The sequence below is a fragment of the Pristis pectinata genome, chromosome 25 (genome assembly GCF_009764475.1).
Source record: "Pristis pectinata isolate sPriPec2 chromosome 25, sPriPec2.1.pri, whole genome shotgun sequence".
In the NCBI taxonomy this organism is placed as follows: Eukaryota; Metazoa; Chordata; class Chondrichthyes; order Rhinopristiformes; family Pristidae; genus Pristis; species Pristis pectinata.
In genome coordinates, this window is record NC_067429.1 from 3138643 (window position 1) to 3161929 (window position 23287).

The following is a 23287-nucleotide window of genomic DNA, read 5'->3' on the forward strand; positions in this document are numbered from 1 at the left end:
CATATCAGGACACCTTTGAGAAAAAAAGGACTCCAGATGCTGGAATCAAGAAGAAAAACACTATAATGCTGGAGGAACTCTGCAGGCCGGACAGCATCCGTGGAGAAAAGCAGGCAGTTAACATTTTGGGTCAGGACCCTTCTTCAGGACTGAAGTTAAGAAAAGGGGAAGCCCAATATATATGAGGGAAAGCAGAGCAGTGATAGGTGGACAAAAGAGGGGAGGCGAGCTGGGCACAAGATGCAGGAAATCTTTGCATTGGCTGATTGGATTGAAGGGAATATCTCCTGATCCTTTTCCGGTAACCCATTTGAACTTCGTTGTATGCACAAAAATCTAAGGGTTTACGTACTGCCATGAGCTTTCCTGTAGGCAAATGTAATGCCTACATAATTCCCTTTCTTACCAACAAGAACATTTATATCTCTTCTCTCTGCATTAATAAGACAACAAACCTTAAACTTTCATGATAAATTGGATGGACTCACAACAGGTCTGATAGCACAAAACTGAACATTCAGAAGGCACTGTGGCCTTCAGGCAGCAGAAGTGTATTCCACCACAACTTTTACCTTGTGTCCAAGCATATCCCTCATTATACATTGCAATCAAGCCAGGGGATCAGCCCTGATCCAGAGAATTGCAGGAGGACATGCCAGCCTCAGCACAGGGCTTACTTAAATATGAAGTATCCAACTGATAAAGCTGCAACAAAGTGTGTGCTTAACAGCAGAATCTGCTTCATGGCGCAAGAATGGTTTGTGCTGTGGCCTCGCCTCTCCAGGAGACCCAGGTTCAATCCTGACCTCAGGTGCTGTCTATGACGGCATGTTTTTTGTAGTATATATTAGTGATTTGGATGAAAATATAGCTGGTCTGATTAGTAAGTATGCAGACGACATGAAAATTGGTGGGGTTGTGGATAACAAGTAAGGTTGTCAAAGGATACAGCATGACAAAGATCAGTTAGAATTTTGGGTGCAGAAATGATAGATGTGAGTTTAATCCAGACAAGTGTGAAGTGTTGCATTTTTGAAACTCAAATGCAAGATGAAAGTATACAGTAAATGACAAGACCCTTTGATGTACAGAGGGATATTGGGGTGCAAGTCCATAGCTCCCTGAAAATGGCAACACAAGCAGATAGAGCGGTAAAGAAGGCATCTGTTATGCTTGCCTTCATCAGTCGGGGTGTTGTTTATAAAAGTTGAGAAGTCGTTTTGCAGCTGTATAAAACTTTAGTTAGACTACACTTGGAGTATTGTGTGCAGTTCTGGTCACCCCATTACAGGAAGGATGTGGAGGCTTTGGAGAGGGTGCAGAAATGGTTCACCTGAATGTTGCTGGATTGGAGTGCACTTGCAATAAGGAGAGGATGGACAACTTGGATTGGTTTCTCTGGAGCGTTGGAAGCTGAGGGACAAACTGACTTATAAAATTATGAGACGCATCAATAGGGTAGACAGTCAGAGTATTCTTCCCAGGGTGGATATGTCAAATACCAGACAGTATAGGTTTAAAGTGAGATGTGGGAAGTTTAAAGGAGATTCATGAGGCAATTTGTTTACACAGAGAGTGGTAGGTGCCTGGAACATGCTGCCAGGGAAGATCTTAGAAACAAATAGGATTGTAGCACTCATGCAGTTAAGGATTAGAGGGTACGGACCATGTGCAAGCAGATGGGCATAATGGTCAGCATAGATATTGTGGGCCGAAGGGCCTGCTCCTGTGTTGTACTGTGCTATGTTCTATATTCTCCCTGTATCTGCATGGGTTTGTCCTGGGTGCTCTGGTTTCCTCCCACATCACAAAGAAGTGCTGCTTGATAGGTTAATTGGCCACTGTGATTTGTCCCTATTGTAGGAGAATCAAGGGAGGGTCAATGGGCATGTGACGGAGTACTGGGAAATAATCGGGAGGAAGGTGAGGTTGCCACTGCTCTGAGAGCCAGCATAGAACTGATAGGCTGTATTGCCTCCTTCTATGTTGTGAGAACTATATAACAGCCCTATGGGAGTATTTTGCACTGGTTCAAGAAGGCAGCTCACCACCACCTTCTCAGGGGTAATTAGGGATGGGTAATAAATGCTGGCCTTGCCAAAAATGCCCACATCCTGGAACATGAAGAAAAACAAAGGTCAGAATCAGAATCAGGTTTATTATCACTGACATATGTCGTGAAATTTGTTGTTTTGCGGCAGCAGTACAGTGAAAGATATAAAGACATAAAAATTACTATAAGTTACAAAAATAAATAAATAGTGGAAAAGAGGAATAATGAGGTAGTGTTCATGGGTTCATGGACCATTCAGAAATCTGATGGCAGAGGGGAAGAAGCTGTAGCTGAAACATTGAGTGTGGGTCTTCAGGAACGTGTACCTCCTCCCCGATGGTAGTAACGTGAAGAGGGCATGTCCCAGGTGGTTAGGGTCCTTAATGATGGATGCCGCCTTCTTGAGGCACCGCCTCTTGAAGATGTCCTCAATGGTGGGGAGGGTTGTGCCTGTGATAGAGCTGGCTGAGTCTACAACCCTCTGCAGCCTCTTGCGATCCTGCACATTGGAGCCTCCATACCAGGCAGTGATGCAACCAGTCAGAATGCTCTCCACCGTACATCTGTAGAAATTTGCAAGAGTCTTTGGTGACAGAAATGAGTGAGAGAAGATGATTGAAATCATGGTCCAACCAATAAGTAGACATTAGTACAGCAGTGAGAGGCTGATTGCACAGCTGAGATGACTATGGGTGGTGGAGTAGAGTAAAGCTAAGGCTATTAGCTGAGATGTAGAGCTGATGAGATACAAGGGATGTGGAATGGTTTGTAAATGAAACACACAATCTAGCCTTCAGTCCAGCACAGTTTTGATAAAGTGCCATGTTGTAAAGATCCTGTCCTTTACTGGGGCCCATCGCTCTGATCCCAAGACACGGTAGTGTAGCGGTTAGCATAACACTTTATAGCACCAGTGACCCAGGTTCAATTCCGGCTGCTATCTGTAAGGAGTTTGTGCGTTCTCCCCGTGTATGCGTGGGTTTCCTCCAGGTGCTCTGGTTTCCTCCCACATTCCAAAGATGTACGGGTTAGGAAGTTGTGAGCATGCTATGTTGGCGCCGCAAGCATGGAGACCCTTGTGGACTGCCCCAGTATACTCGACGCAAAAAGATGCATTTCACTGTGTGTTTCAATGTACATGTGACTAATAAAGATATCTTAAGTAGATCTTAAACATTACACAGCCTCACACAAAGAAGAAATGAGAATTGCCCTGGTGCCCAGGTCAACATTGTTCCTCTACTAACGCCACCAACAGCAGATTAACAGGTAGCTCAACTCATCTGACCTGCATGTGACTCCAGGCTGATCAATGTGATCGAAACTTACCCCACATCGCCCACCCCCCACCCTCACCCACCCCCCCACCACCCCCCCCCAAAGCAGGCCACTCATTTCAAAAGGTAATCAGGGGTTAACAATAAACACTGGCAGTGCCTGGGACATTCACATCCTGTACATGAATAAATTGTAATTGTTGTTTGTGACATCTTGCTGTGCACAAAGTGGCTGCCAGGTGTGACCACGTTCCGGTTACGGTTGCCATTGCCTTTTGATGTAATTCAGTTTGAAGTGCATTTGAGAGATGTAATTAATCCTGTATAGAAGTTTTTGTCTAAGATTTGAGGAACAACTGTTTCCTGGTGGCTTATTTCCAAACTTTGCTGGCCATATGCATGATCTCCTCCATCTGTGCTGTATTAGCAGATCGCAGACAGATTTGTAGGAGAGTCTATCAGCAATCTTTCTTTCCCCTGAACTATTGTGGGGAAAATTAACCTCTAATCACTGGGCACTGTGGCTGCTGTTTGTGTAGGACTGCTTATGTCTCAAAAGACAAATAAGGTGTGATGACCTTAAAACCAAACACATCAGGAAAAAGGGGGAGAAATATAAAGAAAGATATCTGAGCAAATCCAAGCTGGCACGCTCAGTTTTAACTCCTCCCTGGGACATGGCCTAGAGAGTGCAGGCCCTTCCGAGAGTGGTGACGGGTAAGTGCAAAGGATTTAAGTCACAGTTGAGTTTATTGTTACATGCACAAGTATATGTATGCACTGGTGCAATGAAAAACTGACTTGCATCAGCATCACAGGCACATAGCATCAGATATGCAACATTCACAAGAAAAGCTTAAAATAAACATAAATTATACACAATTTTTACAAGAATGTACACAAGTAGAACAAAAAACAAGTCCATTGTAATGCAAAATATTTAAAGTGGTCATAGTGTTTCTATACCGAAGTACTGATTAGGGTTGTGCTGGTTGGTTCAAGAACCAAATGTTTGAAGGGAAGTAACTGTTCTTGAATCTGGTGGTGTGGGACTTCAGGCTTCAGTACCTCCTGCTCGATGGTAGCTGTGAAAGGATGGCATTTGTAGCCATTACTTCAGCCTAAAAGTCAGAAATTCCTTTCCTTGACTTTTAAGATGCACTTACAACTTACCTCCCTGACAAAATTCCTTGGCGACCTACTCAAATATCTGTTGTCTGGTAAAAAGATTTATTCGAAAACACCCCTGTGAAGTGCCTGGACACGTCTTCCATATTAACAGGCACTAAATAAATACTTATTATCGTAGATATTGTGTGCGTTGTGACACACTTGTTGATACAGGAGACCTAAAATAGACATAATTTAAGCAAGAGCATTAAAATGGGTTTATATGACTTACACATTTTGGATCCAGCTCAATCACACAATCCCAACTCACACAGGAAATCTCTAATACCACATCACTGTAGTTGGACTACGCCCTCACCAATTCCTATCTAGTGCCACACAACACAGTGCATTGCACATGCTGTAGGAATATCACCAAATGTGATCCATTCAATACCTTGTTGTTCTAGTACCTCATTTCCTCTTCAGAACTCTATCTGGAATTATTATTTCAATTCAAGAGCAAAACATTAACTGCAGGCACTCAAGGAAGTGAGAAAAGTTTCCAAGAAGGAACTTGAATGTGCATTGAAATGTTTTTGAAGTGCACTCACTCTTGTCATACGACAGCTGATTTATTTTACACACAGCAAGGTCCGACAAAGAAACAATCTCACAATGAACAGAAAAACCCTTTTTGTGGTGTTGGATAGGATTAAGTCAATTCAAGTTTATTGTCATGTGCGCAAGTACGGTGAGGTACAGGTACAATGAAAAACTTGCTTGCAGCAGCATCAAAGGCACGTAGGTACAAACAACACAGAGTATAAATTATACATAAATTATACAAGAGGAAAAAAGACAGTGCAAAACAAGACATTAATGCAAAAAAAGACACAGAGGCAAGTCCATAGTCATGCACCAGGTAAAATACCAGGGAAATCAATCTCCAGTGTATGATATCACAGGATCCACCCGTGAGGGTGGATGGTATCTTGGTTTAGTGTCCCAGTCAAAGCACTCCAATAGCGCAGCACTCCCGCAGCACTCCACTGGAGTGTAAGCCTTAATTTAGTGATCAGGCCTCTGGAGTGCAAAGTGAATCCACGGCCTTCTGATGTAGAGGTGAGAGTGCTGTTTACTGAGACATCCTTAATTACTTTAAGGAAATGTAACTTCTGAAGTGCAGGAAATTCACAGATGACTTTGTAGGGAATAAGTTGTGAATTCAGTGAAGAGTCGAATATCAAGCACAAACTCATAAGATAAGATCTTTATTAGTCACATGTACATCGAAACACACAGTGAAATACATCTTTTGCATAGTGATTTGGGGGGCAGCCCGCAAGTGTCGCCACGCTTCCGGCGCCAACACAGCATGCCCATAACTTCCTAACCCGTACGTCTTTGGAATGTGGGAGGAAACCAGAGCACCCGGAGGAAACCCACACGGACACATCAATTCAAGGGCAGAAGACTAGCAGAAATGATTCCAGCCTTTGTTTTCAGGACCAATAAATAAATCACATTCATGTGACACTGTACATATGCTGAAAATGCTGAACTCATTCCGTGACCATATTTCTTTTTGTGTTTTTGACTGGTTGCAGATCTAACTTTGTGAAGAAGCAAGCTAAAATTGAGATATTAGGCAGAGATCTTACACAGCCTCCACACCTGGATTCCAGTTGAGCTATTGACTGTCCAAGTTGTGTGGTCAACATTACTACATTGTTAATTATGATGGACACACGATGGTAGATCTATAAAGTGACTTTGTCAAAGCTGTTATTAGTAGTAATTAGGGATGGTGATTCATTTAATTCCCTGAAACAAGAGTAGGATTCAACTAAGAGAGTGGGAGACACTAATATTTTATCTAACCTTATAATTATAAAGCTATTATTGTCAACGTAGTTACCACTTAAAGTATCAGCGAAATGAGTTGCTGGAAAGAATCCTGGATGTTGAGAGCTGAATTGAAATTTACGTTCATTTCATGTCACAGTGATTTAAAAGGAAATTGTGATCTCAATTGCTGGTGGCCGATCTAATTGATGTGATTGAAAGTAAAGCAAACTTTTTGTTTGGGAGAGGTGCATGGGAAATTAGCTCTGCTTGCTAGAGTTAGCAAAATAATCGAATTAAATTAGGCCACAGCCCCAGTACTCCAAAGAAGAAAAAAATCTAATTTCTACTGCCCTATCTGAGTTTGCATCATTAATTTGCTTCAGTTCTTTTGCAAATAAGTGCAATGAGAGACAGTTTTGGGAGGACTATTCTGACTCCATCCTTCAGGCTACCTGATGTGTGCCCAGCCCAATTTTGTGTTGGCAGTTTTTTTAGGCATCTGAGATCTCTTCCATGTTTAGGCCACTCACAAATGATAATGAGTGTTGTAATACTAACCTTAGGATCACTCAAGGCACATTGGGCTGTTGACCTGCCTGCGCTCCGCAGTGGTTCCAGGGTATGGATGAAGCTTAGAAATTGGTAAATTGGTAAGTTGATTTATTATTGTCACATGTACTGAGGTACAGTGAAAAACTTTGTTTTGCATCGCATCCATACATCATTTCATCACATCAGTGCATTAAGGTAGCGCAAGGGAAAACAATAACAGAATGCAGAATAAAGTGTTACAGTTACAAAGAAAGTGCAGTGCAAGTAGACAATAAGGTACAAGGACATAACTAGGTAGATTGTGCGGTTAAAAGTCCATCTTATCGCACTAGGGGACCATTCAATAGATAGAAGTTGTCCTTGAGCCTAGTGGTACGTGCTTTCAGGTTTTTGCATCTTCTGCCCGATGGGAGGGGGAGAAGAAAGAATGTCCAGGGTGGGTGGGGTCTTTGATTATGTTGGCTTTACCGAGGCAGTGAAAAGTGTAGACAGAGTCCATGGAAGGGAGGCTGGTTTCCATGATGTGCTGAGCTGTGTTCAGTACTCTTGTGCAGTTTCTTGTGGTCACGGGCAGAGCAGTTACCATACCAAGCTGTGATGCATCCAGATAGGATGCTTTCTATGGTGCATCGATAAAAATTGATGAGGGTCGACGGGGACATGTCAAGTTTCTTTAGCCTCATGAAGAAGTAGAGGTGCTGATGAGCTTTCTTGGCCGTGGCGTAATTCCCCTGTTGTTCAGTGAACACCACCTTAGGATCTTTTGCATCAACCTGGAAGATTAGGCCAGTTTAACATCTCCTCTAAATGATGCTCCCTCAGCATTGCCTCAGGGCATCAGCACAGACTTTGTGCTGAAGTGTCTGGAGAGGAACCTTGAAGCCATGAGTTTTGTTTTGGTATCAAAGCAAGATCTGTCTGATCTGTTCTGGATGAATTTGCAATACAACTCCTCAAGCTAATTCTGGCACTGAATTTGGTCGTAGCTGATCTGTACCTTTTTTTTTGTGTTGCTTCTGAATTCCACACAATGGACAACAATAATCTTTCAGTGTCAGTTTAGAAACTATTATTTGACTTCTGGCCAAAAAATGTTTTCCTTGAGGGGGAGGAGTGTGGTTCAGGTAGCCTGGGGAATGGTTCATGGAACATTCCCGACAGTTTAGCTCTAAAATTAAAGTTTTACCCCTTGTCCAAACCTCTCTCCTACCAAAGTTTTCTTCTGCCGACCCAATCAGAACTTCTAATCCTCTGAAGCTCATCAATCGTCCCTTGACCTTCCACATACAAAGTAACTCATGTCCGATCTGTGTAAACTCTCCATGATGAAACCTATTACCAATAGCTTGCATTTATGGAGCACCTTTAATGCAGGAAAATGTTCCTCAAAGCTGCACAAGAATATTACAGACTAAAATTTGACACTAAGCCTTATAAAGCACTAAAAGGATATGACCAGAGGCTTTGTTCAAAGAGGAATATTTGAAAGGAAGACAGAGAAATGGAGAAGCTGAGGAAGGGAATTCGACAGCTGGAAGTCAGGGCAGCTGAAGCCCACATAACCTGACATTTTGATGAGTCTGCAGACCTGCCATTATATAGCCTACAGGATAGCACCAGGGTTTTTTGTTGAAATGCATGAGTTCTGGTGAACTGACTACCCTGCTCATCTGTATCCACATTATGATCTTGTTTGGCAAGAGCTGTTGTGTTGCCTTGTGTTGGTATAACCAACAGTAAAAGATTTGGTTCTGATGAAGAATCTTCAATCTGAAACGTGAACTGTCCTTCTCTTTCCACAGATGCTGCCTGATCTGCTGAGTATTTCCAGCATTTTCTGTTTTTATTTCAGATTTCTGGCATCTGCAGATTTTTGATTTTCAAATGAAGACTTCAACCTCAGATAAGAGGATCCTCAGAAACACTGCAGACTTTCTGGTGCACTGTGTCAAAAGGGTTGAAAATTTTCAGATTTCACCTTATAATATCATGAATAGTGCCTTGGAACAGCTGTACCAGATGTGCACATACCAAAACAATTGACACAATGAGTACAATCATGATCATTTCAACGTCTTCTAATGTTTCATATCATGGATCTTATCACTGGATGATAACTCATTTTGTACGTGATAGTCATCTCTGAAGCAGAAGATCGTGGGTCCAATCCTATTCCAAAGACTTGAACACATTGAGGCTGACAGTCCAGTGCTTGAACTGTCAGAGGTGTTGCTTTTGTATGAGGTCTTAAACCATCCTAAGAGGTAAACATGAAAGATCAAATGGTACTGTTTCAGTGCAAGCTGCAGAAGTCCACCAACATCGCTAAAAGACAGAGTGTCAGATTATTTTCACATTTCTGTCTCTGGGAGTTTGCTATCCACAAACTGGCTGCTACATTTTCCACAGTGCAACAGCCAATTAGCCCAAAATTGATGGTTTGGTGGAAAGTGAAAGATGTTGTCTCAGGTTATAACAGGGAACTGTGATCAATTGGGTCAACTGGGAAAGTAGGCAAAGCGGTGGCAGATGGAATTTAATTCAGACGAGTGCAAAGTGATGCATTTTAGAAAGTTAAACCAGGGTTGGGCATACACAGTGAATGGCAGGGCCCTGGTGAGTGTTGTTCAACTTAGAGACCTTGGGGTACAAGTACATAGTTCCCTGAAAGTAGCGAAAGTGGTAGACAGGGTGGTGAAAAAGGCTTATGGCATTCTTACCTTCATCAACCTAGGCACTGAGTACAAGAGTTGGGACATCTTGGTACTGTTGTACAAAACATTGGTTTGACCACACTTGGACTATTGTGTACAGTTCTGGTCACCACAATACAGGAACGATATGGTTAAGTCAGAGAGGATGCAGAAAAGATTCACAAGGATGTTGACTTGATTGGAAGGTAAGGAGAGATTGGATAGGCTGGGTCTATTTTCTGAGGAGCAAAGGAGGCTGTGAGGTGACCTGAAAGAGGTATATAAAATTATGAGAGGCATAGACAGGGTAGGTAGCCAGTTTCCCATGGTTGGAGTGTCTAAAATTAGAGGGCACAGGTTTGAAGTGAGGGGGAAGGGGCTTAAAGGGGATCTGAGGGCTAAATGTTTCACATAAGGAGTATTTAGTATCTGGAATGAGCTGCTAGAGGATCAGGAGCAATGGTTAGGAGGCAGGTATTTGAATGAGCAGGGCCATAGGGGGATACAGAATTAATACAGTTAAGTAGGGTTAGTATAGACAGTCAGAATAGATGTGCTGGGCCAAAGGGCCTGTTTCAATGCTGTACAACTCTATGACTCTAGGGTGTGCTCATCAAACAAAATAGTTGGCTGTAAAGTACTTTGAGTTACCCTGTGCTTAGAAAAGACACTGGAGAAAAGCAAGGCTTTTTTTTATTGCAATCAAGTGTACAGTTTTATGTGGTAGAGCTGTTTGCTCAGTTGTCTCTCCAAACCTCCCTGCAGCAAAATAAAGTTTTGGCACAAAGTTCTTTTGGAAGATCTGATTTTTCATGTAAGCAGAGATGAGCAAATGAACTCATATTACCTGAACCGTATTCAATTAAAATGTAGCCTCAATTTTCCACATTTTAAGACACAACCCCACATCCCAACTGAATTTTCCACTGCTTTCTTTTGATTGTACTGACTGCTGCTGGAAGATAGCTGCACTGTATAATTGCCTACACTCCAGGGTGAACCTGACGTCTCCAGGAATTAACAATTAATCTCCTGTACTCTGGTGCTAACAACGGCCAAGAGAAAAATACAATAAAGCAGAGAAATTTGTTCTTCCAAATTCCTTCATGACTTATATTAATTATGAAAATATTAGGCAGCGACTATAAAAATGTTGTTTGACTGGACAACGTGGTGTATACAGGAGATCATGTGATATGAGCTCCAGGAATATATTAAGTCAGATTTGACAGTGCTGTTTCACAGGTGATAGCCATGTTGTCACCTGGCTCCTCCACTCTGGTATCTGTCCTTCATCAGTAAGCCTAGATAACGGATGCTTCAGGCTACTGCAACTTCACTGTTGAGTTCTCTCCTGGCTTGATTCACACGTGCTTCGCAAAACCATTTTCATCCGGTCAATTTAGTATAGCAGTGCAAGAGAGAGGGGGGAATGAAGGTGAGCAATCAATTATCCAAAGAATTTTTAAAGAACTGGAGGGAACAGGGAAGGGGGAGGGATGTAGGTGGCTTCAAACATGTTTCCTTTCAGTTATCAACCATTGAGGAGTTCTCTCATTCCTCCGTCAAGTAACATCACTTTCCAGCAACTGAGCACAAACCACACAGTTGTACTGAGGGAGGGCCACATTGCCATCTCTTGGATGAGTAAGATGTTAAACTAAGGCACCTTCTGGAAGGGGTAGAGGCGGGTACAATTACAATATTTAAGGGACATTTGGAAAGGTGCATGGATAGGAAAGCTTTAGAGAGATATGGGCCAGTCGCAGGCAAATGGGACCAGCTCAGGTAGACATCTTGGTCGGCATGGATGAGTTGGGCCGAAAGGTCTGTTTCTGTGCTGTATAACTCTCTGATTCTATGACTCTCATTCATTTGCAATATCTTTTTTCCCTGCACCATCCTTGTGTTGTTATTCAGGGCATTGTTTGCTTGGAGCCCTATATCCACAGTGTGTTATCTGGGGGCTCACAGCTGTTTGCTTATTTCAGCTGGATACCCTGCCAGAACTGGTGTACTTGCTATTAGGGCTGGAACTACCTCAGACTAAAACCAGTCAATGTATTAATCAAACTGATGAAGCTCCCTGAGCTCCTCTTTGCACCAAATTATCAGATGATTTATAGAACTGACCAGAGTGGCTGCATATGATGAAGTTCACACTCTGTAAGTGATTTACACTGTCCATGGTGAGATCCTCCATCTCTATGCCGTTTTTTTAATGTGTATTCCCCTGTGAAAGTCTGAATGACAGATCAGTGGAACACAATCCCCTTTACCCCTTCGTTGCATCTATCTAAGATATTGATTGCAAATGGTGGAAGCCACTAAACCAGACAGCTAGGTTATGGACTACATTATTCACAACAACTTGCACTTATATAGCACCTTTAAGGTAGCAAAGCTTCCCAAGATGGTTCACAGGTGTTTTTTTCCCAAATTGCACTTTGTCAGACTTCACATCCCTCTTAACAGCCAGAAGGTGCCTTAGTTTCACGCTGAGGAGATATTGACAGGTGATCAAAAATCTTGATCAAACAGGGACGTTTTAAAGAGAAGTGAAGCTTAGAGAGGAGAAGGGAGGAAATTCCAGTTCACTATATCTCTAGTAATTGACGAGGCTGCCATTTCAGTGTTAATGTTGGCTGATACAGTGCTGTAGCTTTGCTGGTTTTGAAACACTTTAGCCTTAGCAAGTGGCATAACCTTCCAAACCCTCTTTCGTTTTGCACCCTTTCATCTTGATGGTACTCGGGTAAATTTTATTCCCAATTACAAGTACTAATCATGCATTATGACAGAAGCTGCTTATTGAACCACCCTTCAAAAATTTTATTTGATGGAAGTTAATGCACTGCCACTTTCTTACCACACTTGCTCTTGGTTAAGAACAATTTAAAGGGCACCAGTCATTCACCAGTAGCTTATCCAAGTAACTTGTGTGTTTCTAATCAGCTGTTACTCAGTGGATGTCCTCTCACCTTCAAGTCAGTGAAGTTTGGTGCAATAAAACAAACTGCCCGAGGAAATCAGCATTTGATCAAGCAGCATTTGTGGGAAGGAGGGGGAGGTACTTTCAAAGTTTCAGGTTGAAACCCTGCATCAGTGGCATTTGGGGTTTGAGTCCCATTCCAGAAACTTGAGCACAAAAATCTAGCCTTGCACTACAGTAAAGCACTGACCAAACATGGTACTGTAATGGGCACCATTCTTCTGGCAATTGATATCAGAGGTCGAGTCTATCCTTTCAGGTAGATGGGAGTAGATCGCATATCTCTTTCTGTGTTCAGGCAAATATTTATTCCTTAATCAAAATACCCAGATATGGATGATCTGAGCAATTTTGCATTGGAATTTGTGAGAGCTTTCCGTGCACACATTAGCTGCCATAGTAACCACAATTGAAGGAAAGAACTGATGGGTGTACAGCACTTGAGTCTTGAATTTGTGAAAGACTCCATAGAGACACAGATCTCATGCTTCCTTGGCAGGGACCATCTGCATTGATTCAGCCACATCCCACCTAATGTCAGATGATTTAACATGGAATGGGATGAAATTGGTAATCATCCTGTTGTGCCAATGACCATCTACTTCACTGCGTTGCAAGTGGGCAGACATTGTGTTTGCTTCTGCTGCTTTAGGATGGTCAAGTTTGCATGGGAAAACTTTAGAATTTAGAAATTAAATTTAGAATTAAGGACTATATTCCAACCTTTCCAACCTCTTGATCTCCCAATCTACCTTGTTGTGGCCCTTGCACTTTATTTCCTACCTGCACTGCATTTTCTCTGTGACTGTAATACCATATTTTGTATTTTGTTTTCCTTTTCAGTACCTCAATGTAACTATGTATGAAATAAGATGGCACACAAAAGCTTTTCACTGTATCTTGGTACATGTGACAATAATAAACCAATTCCAATTCCTTTTACTAATTAAGTTGGTTGATAGTTGGTAGTAGTCTGGGCTCAATGACTAAAGCTATCTAGTTGTATGGTGATAGGATGAGCCAATATGCTCCATATGCATAATTTCTGCTTGTTACTAATTAGAAATATGGGATTCAATTCACATGAACTTGTCAACTATTCAACAGAACATTCTGAGGACACCTTTTGGAAGGAGATTAACATTTTCTGGATCCGTGTGCATCGTAGAGAACATTGTACATGCTCAGGAGCTGCTAGGTTGCCAAATGAATCCTGATGCTGATGACCGTTTATACCAAGTAGCTACATTGTGTTATGTGCTGCAATTTATACAATTACTGCACCCATCTGAGAGATTAAAGCACGAATAGTACCCTTTTTATCACCCACAGCTCATTTCCTGTTATATACTGGCTCATCTTCAACATACAGGAATTACCATTGAGAAACTAAACACTATTCAACCAGGTGAACCGCTACCATTTTATCTCAGTTACACTGTATTGGATGAACATTGCTAATGCTGTTCTCTGACTGAATGAATCATAACTAACATTGATATTTAAGGTAAATGACATGCAGAAAATATCTTTCCCATGTTGCATTATCAAAAAGGTGGAGTGGGCAATGCAATAATAGCATTAAAAAAGGACATGGGTGCATCTTTGGACGGGAAAACATTTGCAGCGGTGTGGCAAAGGGACTGAGAATGAAGTGGATAAATGGATAACTTTGAAATAAGCAAGCTGACTGGATGGTTTCTTTATGTGCTGTACAGGTTGTGGAAAGGTCCATGCCTTAATCCAGTTGGGACTAATTGTAGAATTCCAGGATGGGACAAATTGTAGAGTCCCAGTATTTTTCCAAAGTTCCCAAGACTCAGAGGACCTCAGCGTGAACTCTAGGTTAACAACAAACCTTTGTAATGCGGAGCAGTGGGTGCTGGGGCTTTGTGAGAACAGCCACTTTAGATGCACTTAATCTGACTGCAGAGGAGTGTTGTAGTTGTGACCCTTTCCTCATTCTGTGGATGAGGAAACCGGACCACAACCTGCAGCTTTTCACTGAAATGTCATCGAGTCATACAGCACATAAATAAGCCCTTCAGCCCACCATGTACATGCTGGCCATCAAGTGCATAGAACGTACAACAGCCTTTTTTGGCACTAAATGAATGAAAATCAATTTAACCTGGAGTAAATTACTTCTATGTTCATTTCTGGGTCAAATCACTTCAACTGGGATATTCAATCAGGCACTTCTTTCACCCCGATGTGACTTCCCAGTCGAGGATGATATCATCCCCTGTGCTTTACTCCTGGAGCACTGGAGAGGAACTTGGACTCTCTTGTCCTCAGAGTACCTGTGATTGAGCATTCCTGAGACAATACAGGCTTAAAACTGCAGCACCAATGGGTGGTGCTACACTGTTCTACAACCATCAGTGTGACAGTGTTTATTGGCCATTAGCTGAGATTTATGTATTGGGCCAGGATTCCTCACTGTTGCTCTTCAAACACTTTGTTCCACTTCTAAACTCTGGCATTTTTAGCCCCTGTATTGGTGGCATCACAGTGGTGCAGCTGGTAGAGCTCCGGTGACCGGGGTTCATTCCCAGCCTCTGGTGTTGTCTGTGTAGAATTCTCCATTTGGGTTTCCTCCAGGTGCTCCAGTTTCCTCCCACATCCCAAAAAAGTGTGGGTTGGTGGGCTAATTGGTCACTGCAAATTTGCCCCTGGTGTGTAGGTGAGTGGTAGAATCTGGAAGGAGTTGATGAAAATGTGGGATTAAGGTAGGATTATTAATTAGTGGTTGCTGTTTGGCATGTACTGTGGGCTGAAGGTATTGTTTCCATGCTGTTTATCTCAATGGCTCCCAACCCCATCAGCTGATTCCCACCATATCCTTCTAATCCCCAGAATTGTCTCCCCACCATCCCAATCCTCAAATAGAACGTCACTTCCTTCTCCTCCCAATCCCCAGGTAAGAGTGCTGACTCCCCAACTCCAACAGCTGCTGGATTTTGCTTCCTACCATTGGGGAATGGCTGAATTAGAAAACAGAACTGAGGCTCAAATATCATAATCAGGTTTATTATCACTGACATACATTGTGAAATTTGCTGTTTTGTGGCAGCAGTGCAGTGGAAGACATAAAAATTACTATAAGTTGTATAAATAAATAGTGGAAAAGAGGAATAATGAGGTGGTGTTCATGGGTTCATGGACCATTCAGAAATCTGATGGCGGAGGGGAAGAAGCTGTTCCTGAAACATTGAGTGTGGGTCTTCAGGCTCCTGTACCTCCTCCCTGATGGTAGTAACATGAAGAGGGCATGTCCTGGATGGTGAAGTCCCTAATGGTGGACTTCTTGACGCATCGCCTTTTGAAGTTGTCCTCGATGGCAGATCTCTAAAGTAATTAAGAATATTTACTGCCTTGATCCTTTTTAATATATTTTCCGCCTTGATCCTTTTTAATATATTGAGTAATGCTGGGTACCTCCCCTTGGATACCAATCACTCAGATACCTCGATCATTTTTTGACGCCAGAAGCAAGATAGCATCATCAGCAGATTGTTTCCCCTCGCCTCATGTATGCCTTCGAGCATGGGTCACTTGATGGTGATCAGGAGATGGAATCTCGCCCTCCCTGTCATAAGGTCAAGCATCCTCTTGCTCCAGCCCTCCCAGTCCCAACCTGAAATTAATGTTGATGATGGCATCTTCTCTAAATAGCACGCTGCCATATCAGAGGATGTATCTCATCACCAAGCTATTTATTCACTGGGAAAACTGGCGGAATCTATTTGTATAAAATTTAGTTTTATTTCTTAAATAAATCCTCAGTTTATTCTTTCCCATCTGCAGGAGCTGTGTTCCAAAGAATGAGCACACCTGAACAGTCAATAGTGCAGTCTGGGTCAAAGGTCAACCATCATCTTGAAGCAGTGAATAATGTATAAATCACTGGCCTTTCACATCTCCGCCTTACTCAAACCAAAGACAAATATGTACTCACTAGTTTGATTTATGTGAATGTGGAGAGCTTATTCACCAGGGAGATCAAGTCACCTGATAACTGGCCTTCCTCGACACCATTCAAGTTCCACCTTGGTTTGTGACGAACATGTCTTTTTGGAGTCTCCCACAAGGTGGGAGTGCTTTCAGAACAAGCAACTCAGTGCTTCCAGATGCAGAGGGAATGTCGTGAGGAAAGACCATACTCTGACATTGCAAGGGAATTCAGAAAAACAAGGGCAGGTGCTGAAGTGTGCTAGGGTAACATACATTAACGGGGATTGGAAAAGAGATTGGGGATGATGGCAAGTAGAGTGTGTGGGCAAGGGTTGGCTGCTGAGACTTGGGATGAGAGGTAAAACCGGTACTTGTTGTGGGGGATTGCAAGTCAGGGACATAAGTGGCAGGGATGTATGTTCATGTCAGGTCAATTAATCATTGATTAAGGGAAGGTTGGGATGGGTGGGCAGATGAGGGGACAGAGAGGGTGGAATGGATTCACTGAGCAATGGGTGACAGAAGGTTTGCTTGGATGAGCAGATCAGTGGCTAGGGGAGGGTGGATTTTCTCAGCAGATCAGCAACTAGGGAGAAGTTGAGTTGGGCTGATAAATCAGTGAGTAGGAGGATGATTGACAACTTGGTCATTGGGCAAAGTTAAGGAGATGTGGAGGGATGTACTGTGGTGGTGGAAGGATGGTGTGAGGTGGCGGTGGTTTGTGCTAGATGGAGTCTGATGGACTGTCAGGATTCCTAGCACCAGAGTACTGAGGCAGGCCCCTTTATATCACACTGCTGAAGTCCTCACAAGCACAATGAAGGCCTGGCTTCTGCATGAGGGCACCACAGATAGCACAGGACACACGCGTGTCAATGAAAATTACAGATGTGGTGTCCAGGTCTGTGCAGATCTGAATGGACTTCATCAGTAAATCTTTGACTATGTGCAACTAGGAGTAAGCTTCTCATATTAAGTCATATTTTAGTTCAATTGAAATTGAAATCAAAGCACTCAAAATTGGAGAACTATGTGCTCCAATTTCTAAATTTTGTTGCAAAAAAACAAACTGCTAGTGGAACTCAGCATGTCAGGTGGCATGTGTGGAGGGAAGTGGACAGTGGAGATTTCAGGGTCAAGACCCTTCATCTGGACTGGTCTTGATCCAAAGCACAATTGACCATTTCTCCCACAGATGCTGCTCGACCCACTGAGTTCCTCCAGCAGATTGTTTTTTGTTCCAGATTCCAGCATCTGCGGTCTCTTGGGTCTCCTAAACTTTGTTTGTGTTTCTATGTGCTGATAGGTGAATGCACACTTGTGTGTGTGCTTGCACAGGTGCTCATGTGGATTCATTCTCCAGACATTCTCTGGATGCTTAAAAAAGAAACAGTTGCATTTCTATAGCACCTTTCATAGCTTTCTGTTAACCCAAAGTGACTTACATCCAGTGAAGTTTAACCATTGATGTAACTTCAGGAACTCAGCTGCTGATTTGTCATAGGTCTTAGAGTCATAGAGTCATACAGCATGGAAACAGACTCTTTGACCCAACTCATCCATGCTGACCAAGATGCCCATCTAAGCTAGTCCCATTTGCCTGTGTCTTATAAATGTTTAAACATTGTACCTGCCCCAACCACTTCCTCTGGCAACTCATTCCATATACAGACCACCCTCTGGGTGATAAAGTTGGCCCTCAGATTTCTATTAAACCTCTCCCTTCTCACCTTAAATCTATGCCCTCTAGTTCTTGATTCCCCAACCCTGGGGAAAAGACTGTGTGCATTCACCCTATCTATGCCCCTCATAATCTTATGCACCTCTCTATAAGATCACCCTTCATTCTCCTATGCTCCAATGAATAAAGTCCCAGCCCGCCCAACCTCTCCTTATAGCTCAGGCCCTCGAGTCCTGGCAACATCCTTGTAAACCTTTTCTTTACTTTTTCCAGCTTGTGCACAGAACGATGCCAAGATCAGCTATCCTGTTTTATGATGTTGACTGAGGAATAAATATTGTCAGACTAGTATGAGAATTCTTTAGTTTTCTTCAAAAGAGTGCCATAAGTTATTTCCATCTGAGAAAAGAGTTAGGGCCTTGATTTTACATCTCATTTGAAAGATGTCACTTCTCATACTGCAGCATTCCCTCAATTCTGCACTGAGCTAGCACTCAAAACTCTTGAGTGGGGCTTGGACCCACAACCTTTTGACTCAGTGGTGCATGCACTGCCCACTGACCTATGGTTGACATTTAAATGCTGCCTAAGGCTGCTCAGTGGAGCAGACTTTTAAAAATTCTGTTTGACCTCTGTGGAAGGAGATTAATGTTCTCTTTGTTTGCAAACTGCTTGAACTTGGCTATGTTCTATACTGGGGCTCCCAAGGCTGTGACATCAATCCTACTTATGGCCCAAAGCTGATTTTACAGCATATGATGACCCAGATACGACCGCTTCTGAATTCATTATCTGGCAGCCAAGCTTCCTCGGTGTCAGGGGAAACCTCCATCAGGGCCAACGATGTTGAAGCTGCACTATTGCCCCACTGAGTTCTCCACCTGCGGCCTGCCCCATGGAATTTTGGCCTTTACAGCTGTTGGCATGGCCTGACAAAAATATTAAGGAGGATGTGTGCAGGAGAATGCCTTGAAAAATCATCACCTGAAGAGGTCTTTCATGTCCCTAGAGAGTTAGCCAGCTGACTGGACTTGCTGTAGCCAACCCCAGGACTGTCTTTAGTGACTTACGCAAAAAGACGTACGCTGTTTGCTTCCACAGGTGTTGCTTGACCCACTGACTTCTCCCTGCATTCTAATTTTGTTCTGCCTTTAGCGATGTTGCTTTAATGTAAAGGGGCTTTGAAGGACTCATGTTATTGGGTTGGCAATAATCCCAGCACCAGGGAAGGAAACCAAGGTGTGGAGTATTAGTGATCTAACATGCATCCCCTGGTAAGTTAACACATGAAGTGAGTTCCCCAGTGTTGTACATCTTGTCACTATCTCAGCTCACCAGCTGCTGAAATCTCCATGCCAAATTTGAAAGTAAAATTATTCCAACGCTCATGGTCAGCTCCCTACCTCACAACTTGATAAACTCGTAGCAACAAGCAATCTACTGGAAGAACTCAACAGGTCAAGCAGCATCTGTGGGAGGAAAGGAACTGTCACTGTTTCTAGTTGAAACCTTTATTATTGGCACGTGTACCGAGGGACCGTGAAAAACTTTGTCTTGTATGCCAACCATGGAGATCATTTGACAACATCAGTACATCAAGAGAGCACAAGAGAAAACAGTAGGAGAATGCAGAATAAAGTGTTGCAGCTGCAGAGAAAGTACAGTGCAGACAGACAATAAGGTACAAGGCCGTAATGAGGTAGATTGTGAGGTCGAGAGTTCATCTTATCATACAAGGGAACTTCTACAGACTTCAACTCATTCAAAGCACTGCAGCCTGCATCCCAACTCTGAAAACATTGAAAACTGCTCCAATAATGAAAGGATTTCTATCCTGTCTCCTGAAAGTCACTCAAATGTCTTTGTGCTTGACTAAGTTTGTGAAGACCAGCTGACAGTACCGTATTGCAGGCCTTCTGCACCAGCCACATTACAACCTTTAACTTGAGCATCCTTCCCTGGATGGAAAGGTTGAACATTACATCTGCGTAGAGCACTCAGTAGCCTTATCACTGAGTAAGGAAGTCTGATGGTGTTTCACTTTTAAATGTGCAAGGTAAATATCAAGCACTGTTATTGCAGTGAAATATATATCCCCATGTTTTTCTTTTTTCTTCCCCTCAAGCTTTCCTCTCCAGTTTCTGAACCTTACTAAGCAGGAGGCCAAGACTTCATATGTAACACAAGTGACAAAGGGGCTCCAACCTGAAACTTTGACTCTGTTTCTCTTCCCACAGATGTAGCCTGGACTGCTGAGTATTTCCAGCATTTTCTGCATTCGTTTTAGATTTCCTGCATCTACAGTTCTTTCGATATTCAGTGACTTTATCAGCAATGTGTGGCAGTCAAGAAGTAATTGACAGATATTTTATCGCTGGAACTGGTAAGTTAAGCATTTTAAAGAGAAGCAGCCCATTTCACAGAAAACTCTCTTCTAAAGAATTCACCTGCCCACTGATACCAGATGACCCAGAATTTAGTCCTGAGATAAATTACATTTGAATAGAATGACGTATACATTCCCATTTCATGCTTTCTCCTGCTCAGTCAGCACCTTTAACTGTAATCATACTCCTGACCCAATGACACGTCCCAGTTCTTCAGGCCAAGGGACCAGCTGAGTTGTGTCTTGATAAAACCGCACAGCAAATCACCACTTACCCTGATGTCAGGTGAAAAATCAAAAAATAACTGCGGATGCTGGAAATCTAAAATAAAAACAGAAAATGTTGGAAATATTCAGCAGGTCGGGTCACATCTGTGGGAGGCAGAGTCGAGCTTCTTCTGGTGGCATTCCAGATGTTGCCTGACCTGTTGAGTACTGATGTCAGTTGGGATTTGTAGCACTGTTTCCACAATTCCTCTCCACTGGTGTCAAGTCATTGTTCTTTTCTATGCTCACTTATTTTCCTTTGGCTCACTTTTCATTAGCTGGAGGCATTCAATCTTTCATGGTCTCAGTGTCACAGACTAGGAAAACTTGTGCCTGGTCTGATTGTGCTTTGTAAAGTTAAACCAGGAGTACTGGTGAGCTACTCGGTACATCATTTTGGTATGTCATTTAGAGGCATTATTTAGAGGCCAGATTCATTTGACTGGATGCAGGGATAGCTGGTTTGCCGAGGGCAGGTTAAGTAGAGATCTGTATTCTCTGGAGTTCATCAAAACCTCCAAAATTCTTACAGGGCACAACAGCTTGGATGCAGGGAAAATGTTTTCCACAAATGGATCACGGTGTCAGAATAAGGATGAGGCCATTTAGGACTAAGATGAGAAATTTCTTCACCCAGGAGCCAATGAGTCTTTGAAATTTTCTACCTTGCACGGACTGTGGAGGGCAGTCATTGAGATCATTCAGAGCAGAGATCAATAGTTTCAAGGATTTGGATATGGAAGGAGTGCAGCAAAAGTGGTGTGGGAGTCAAAGATCAGCCATGATCTTTGTCAGGAATAGTCAAATGACACCACCCCCACCCCCCCACCTTATTTCTTAAGTTTTTAATACCAACAACTTGCTTGAAACATTCTGTGACATCCTGTGGTTAAACAAGGAACTATGCAAATACAAGTCTTCTCTCCTAACGATTTCTAGTTTGACATGTAGCATGTAAGGACAAGAGGTCCAGATGTTGATGCTGCCTTGAATGAGCTTCTCTGGCAGTAGGAATATTGTGTGCTTGGTTTGCTCTGTATTTGGTTCCCCCAAGGGATTGTGCTGTTAATCAGGGCTGACCTTTCTCTTTGTTTGCTTAAACTGGCAAAAGAAGCAAGGCCTTCATGTACCCATGTCCGGAAAGACTCCACACCAAGTAAGTCCTCCTTCATTTCATTAGAGTTGTCATTATAATAAATCAACTGTCTCTAGAATTCTAGTTTCCTATGCATTGTGGTGCATCACTTAGAGGCAGTATTGCCTTAATTCTCTCCTATCCTTCCCTGAATCCTATTAGTTGTCACTAAGATGCACTTCCATGAGTACATTCCATCCAAAGTGTGAACGGGCAAGTGTGGATAGACAAATATGCAATCCAAAGTTATCATGTAACCCCAGCCCTGTTCTGTGTATGGATATTGTCTACCTGAAATTCTCAGACAATTCTTCCCAACGATTATATGTTCAGCACCTCACATAGAACAGCTGGTTCAGCATCAAAAAAGAATTGGATCTGGGATCTGCTTTGATTGAATTACTTCTTCTCTTTCACTTGTTGAGTCAATGGATCAATTAATACTGAGTTATACTAGTAGCTGTGTTACTTTTCATCCCATCCATGAGTAATAATAAGCATTCTCCATTCTTAGTCCAATAGTTGTTCCCTGACCTTCCGTCCAATATTCATTCCCTGAAGTTCCATTCTAGTTTTCCTTGTCTCTTGTTGGGTTAAATTTCAAGTGCACTGGCTATCTTTGGATTTCAGCTGACTGGCACTCTTCAAGTGTGAGCCCAGACTCTAAGTACCAGTAAGCAGTTCACTATCAGTGTACATGATACCTGAACCCAATCTGGATGACAGCCAGCAACAGTTACTGACATGTTGGTTGTTTTTCCCTCTCCATAATACACAGAAGTTGAAGTTCCTCCAGCACCACCCCAAATGGATACTGGTCAGTAACAACCAAGGATTTGACCTCTAATTTTACCAAGAAATATGCTATAGAACGAGCTGATGGTATATGGGTGTAAAAGTGTAATAGGGTATAACATATTGTCAAGGTAATAATAAGCTTGATAGTCCTTATCAAAAATGGGAACATCAGCCTCAGGCATCATTCCAACAGTTACTGCCCAGTTTTGTGACCCCAGAAGAATGATATCCTCCTCTGTAGCTCCATTAAAACCCACTGAACATAGTGAACTTGCTGTACCTGTGTAGTCAGGATGAATCACACTTGTCACGTTTGAGGCGTGTCTTGTAATTATGATTGCCTTTTTAAGGATCAGTCAATTGCGGATGGTCTGGCACTGGAAATGAACTATTAGGCCCATGGAGCACCTCAGGCTTTAATTGTTGAAGATTTAAAACACCCAAAATTTCTATTTATTTTACTTTTACTCTTTTTTTCACTTTCTCTTACTAATCTCTTTCCATTTCGTTTTGTGCCTTGCTTGTTATTGGATTC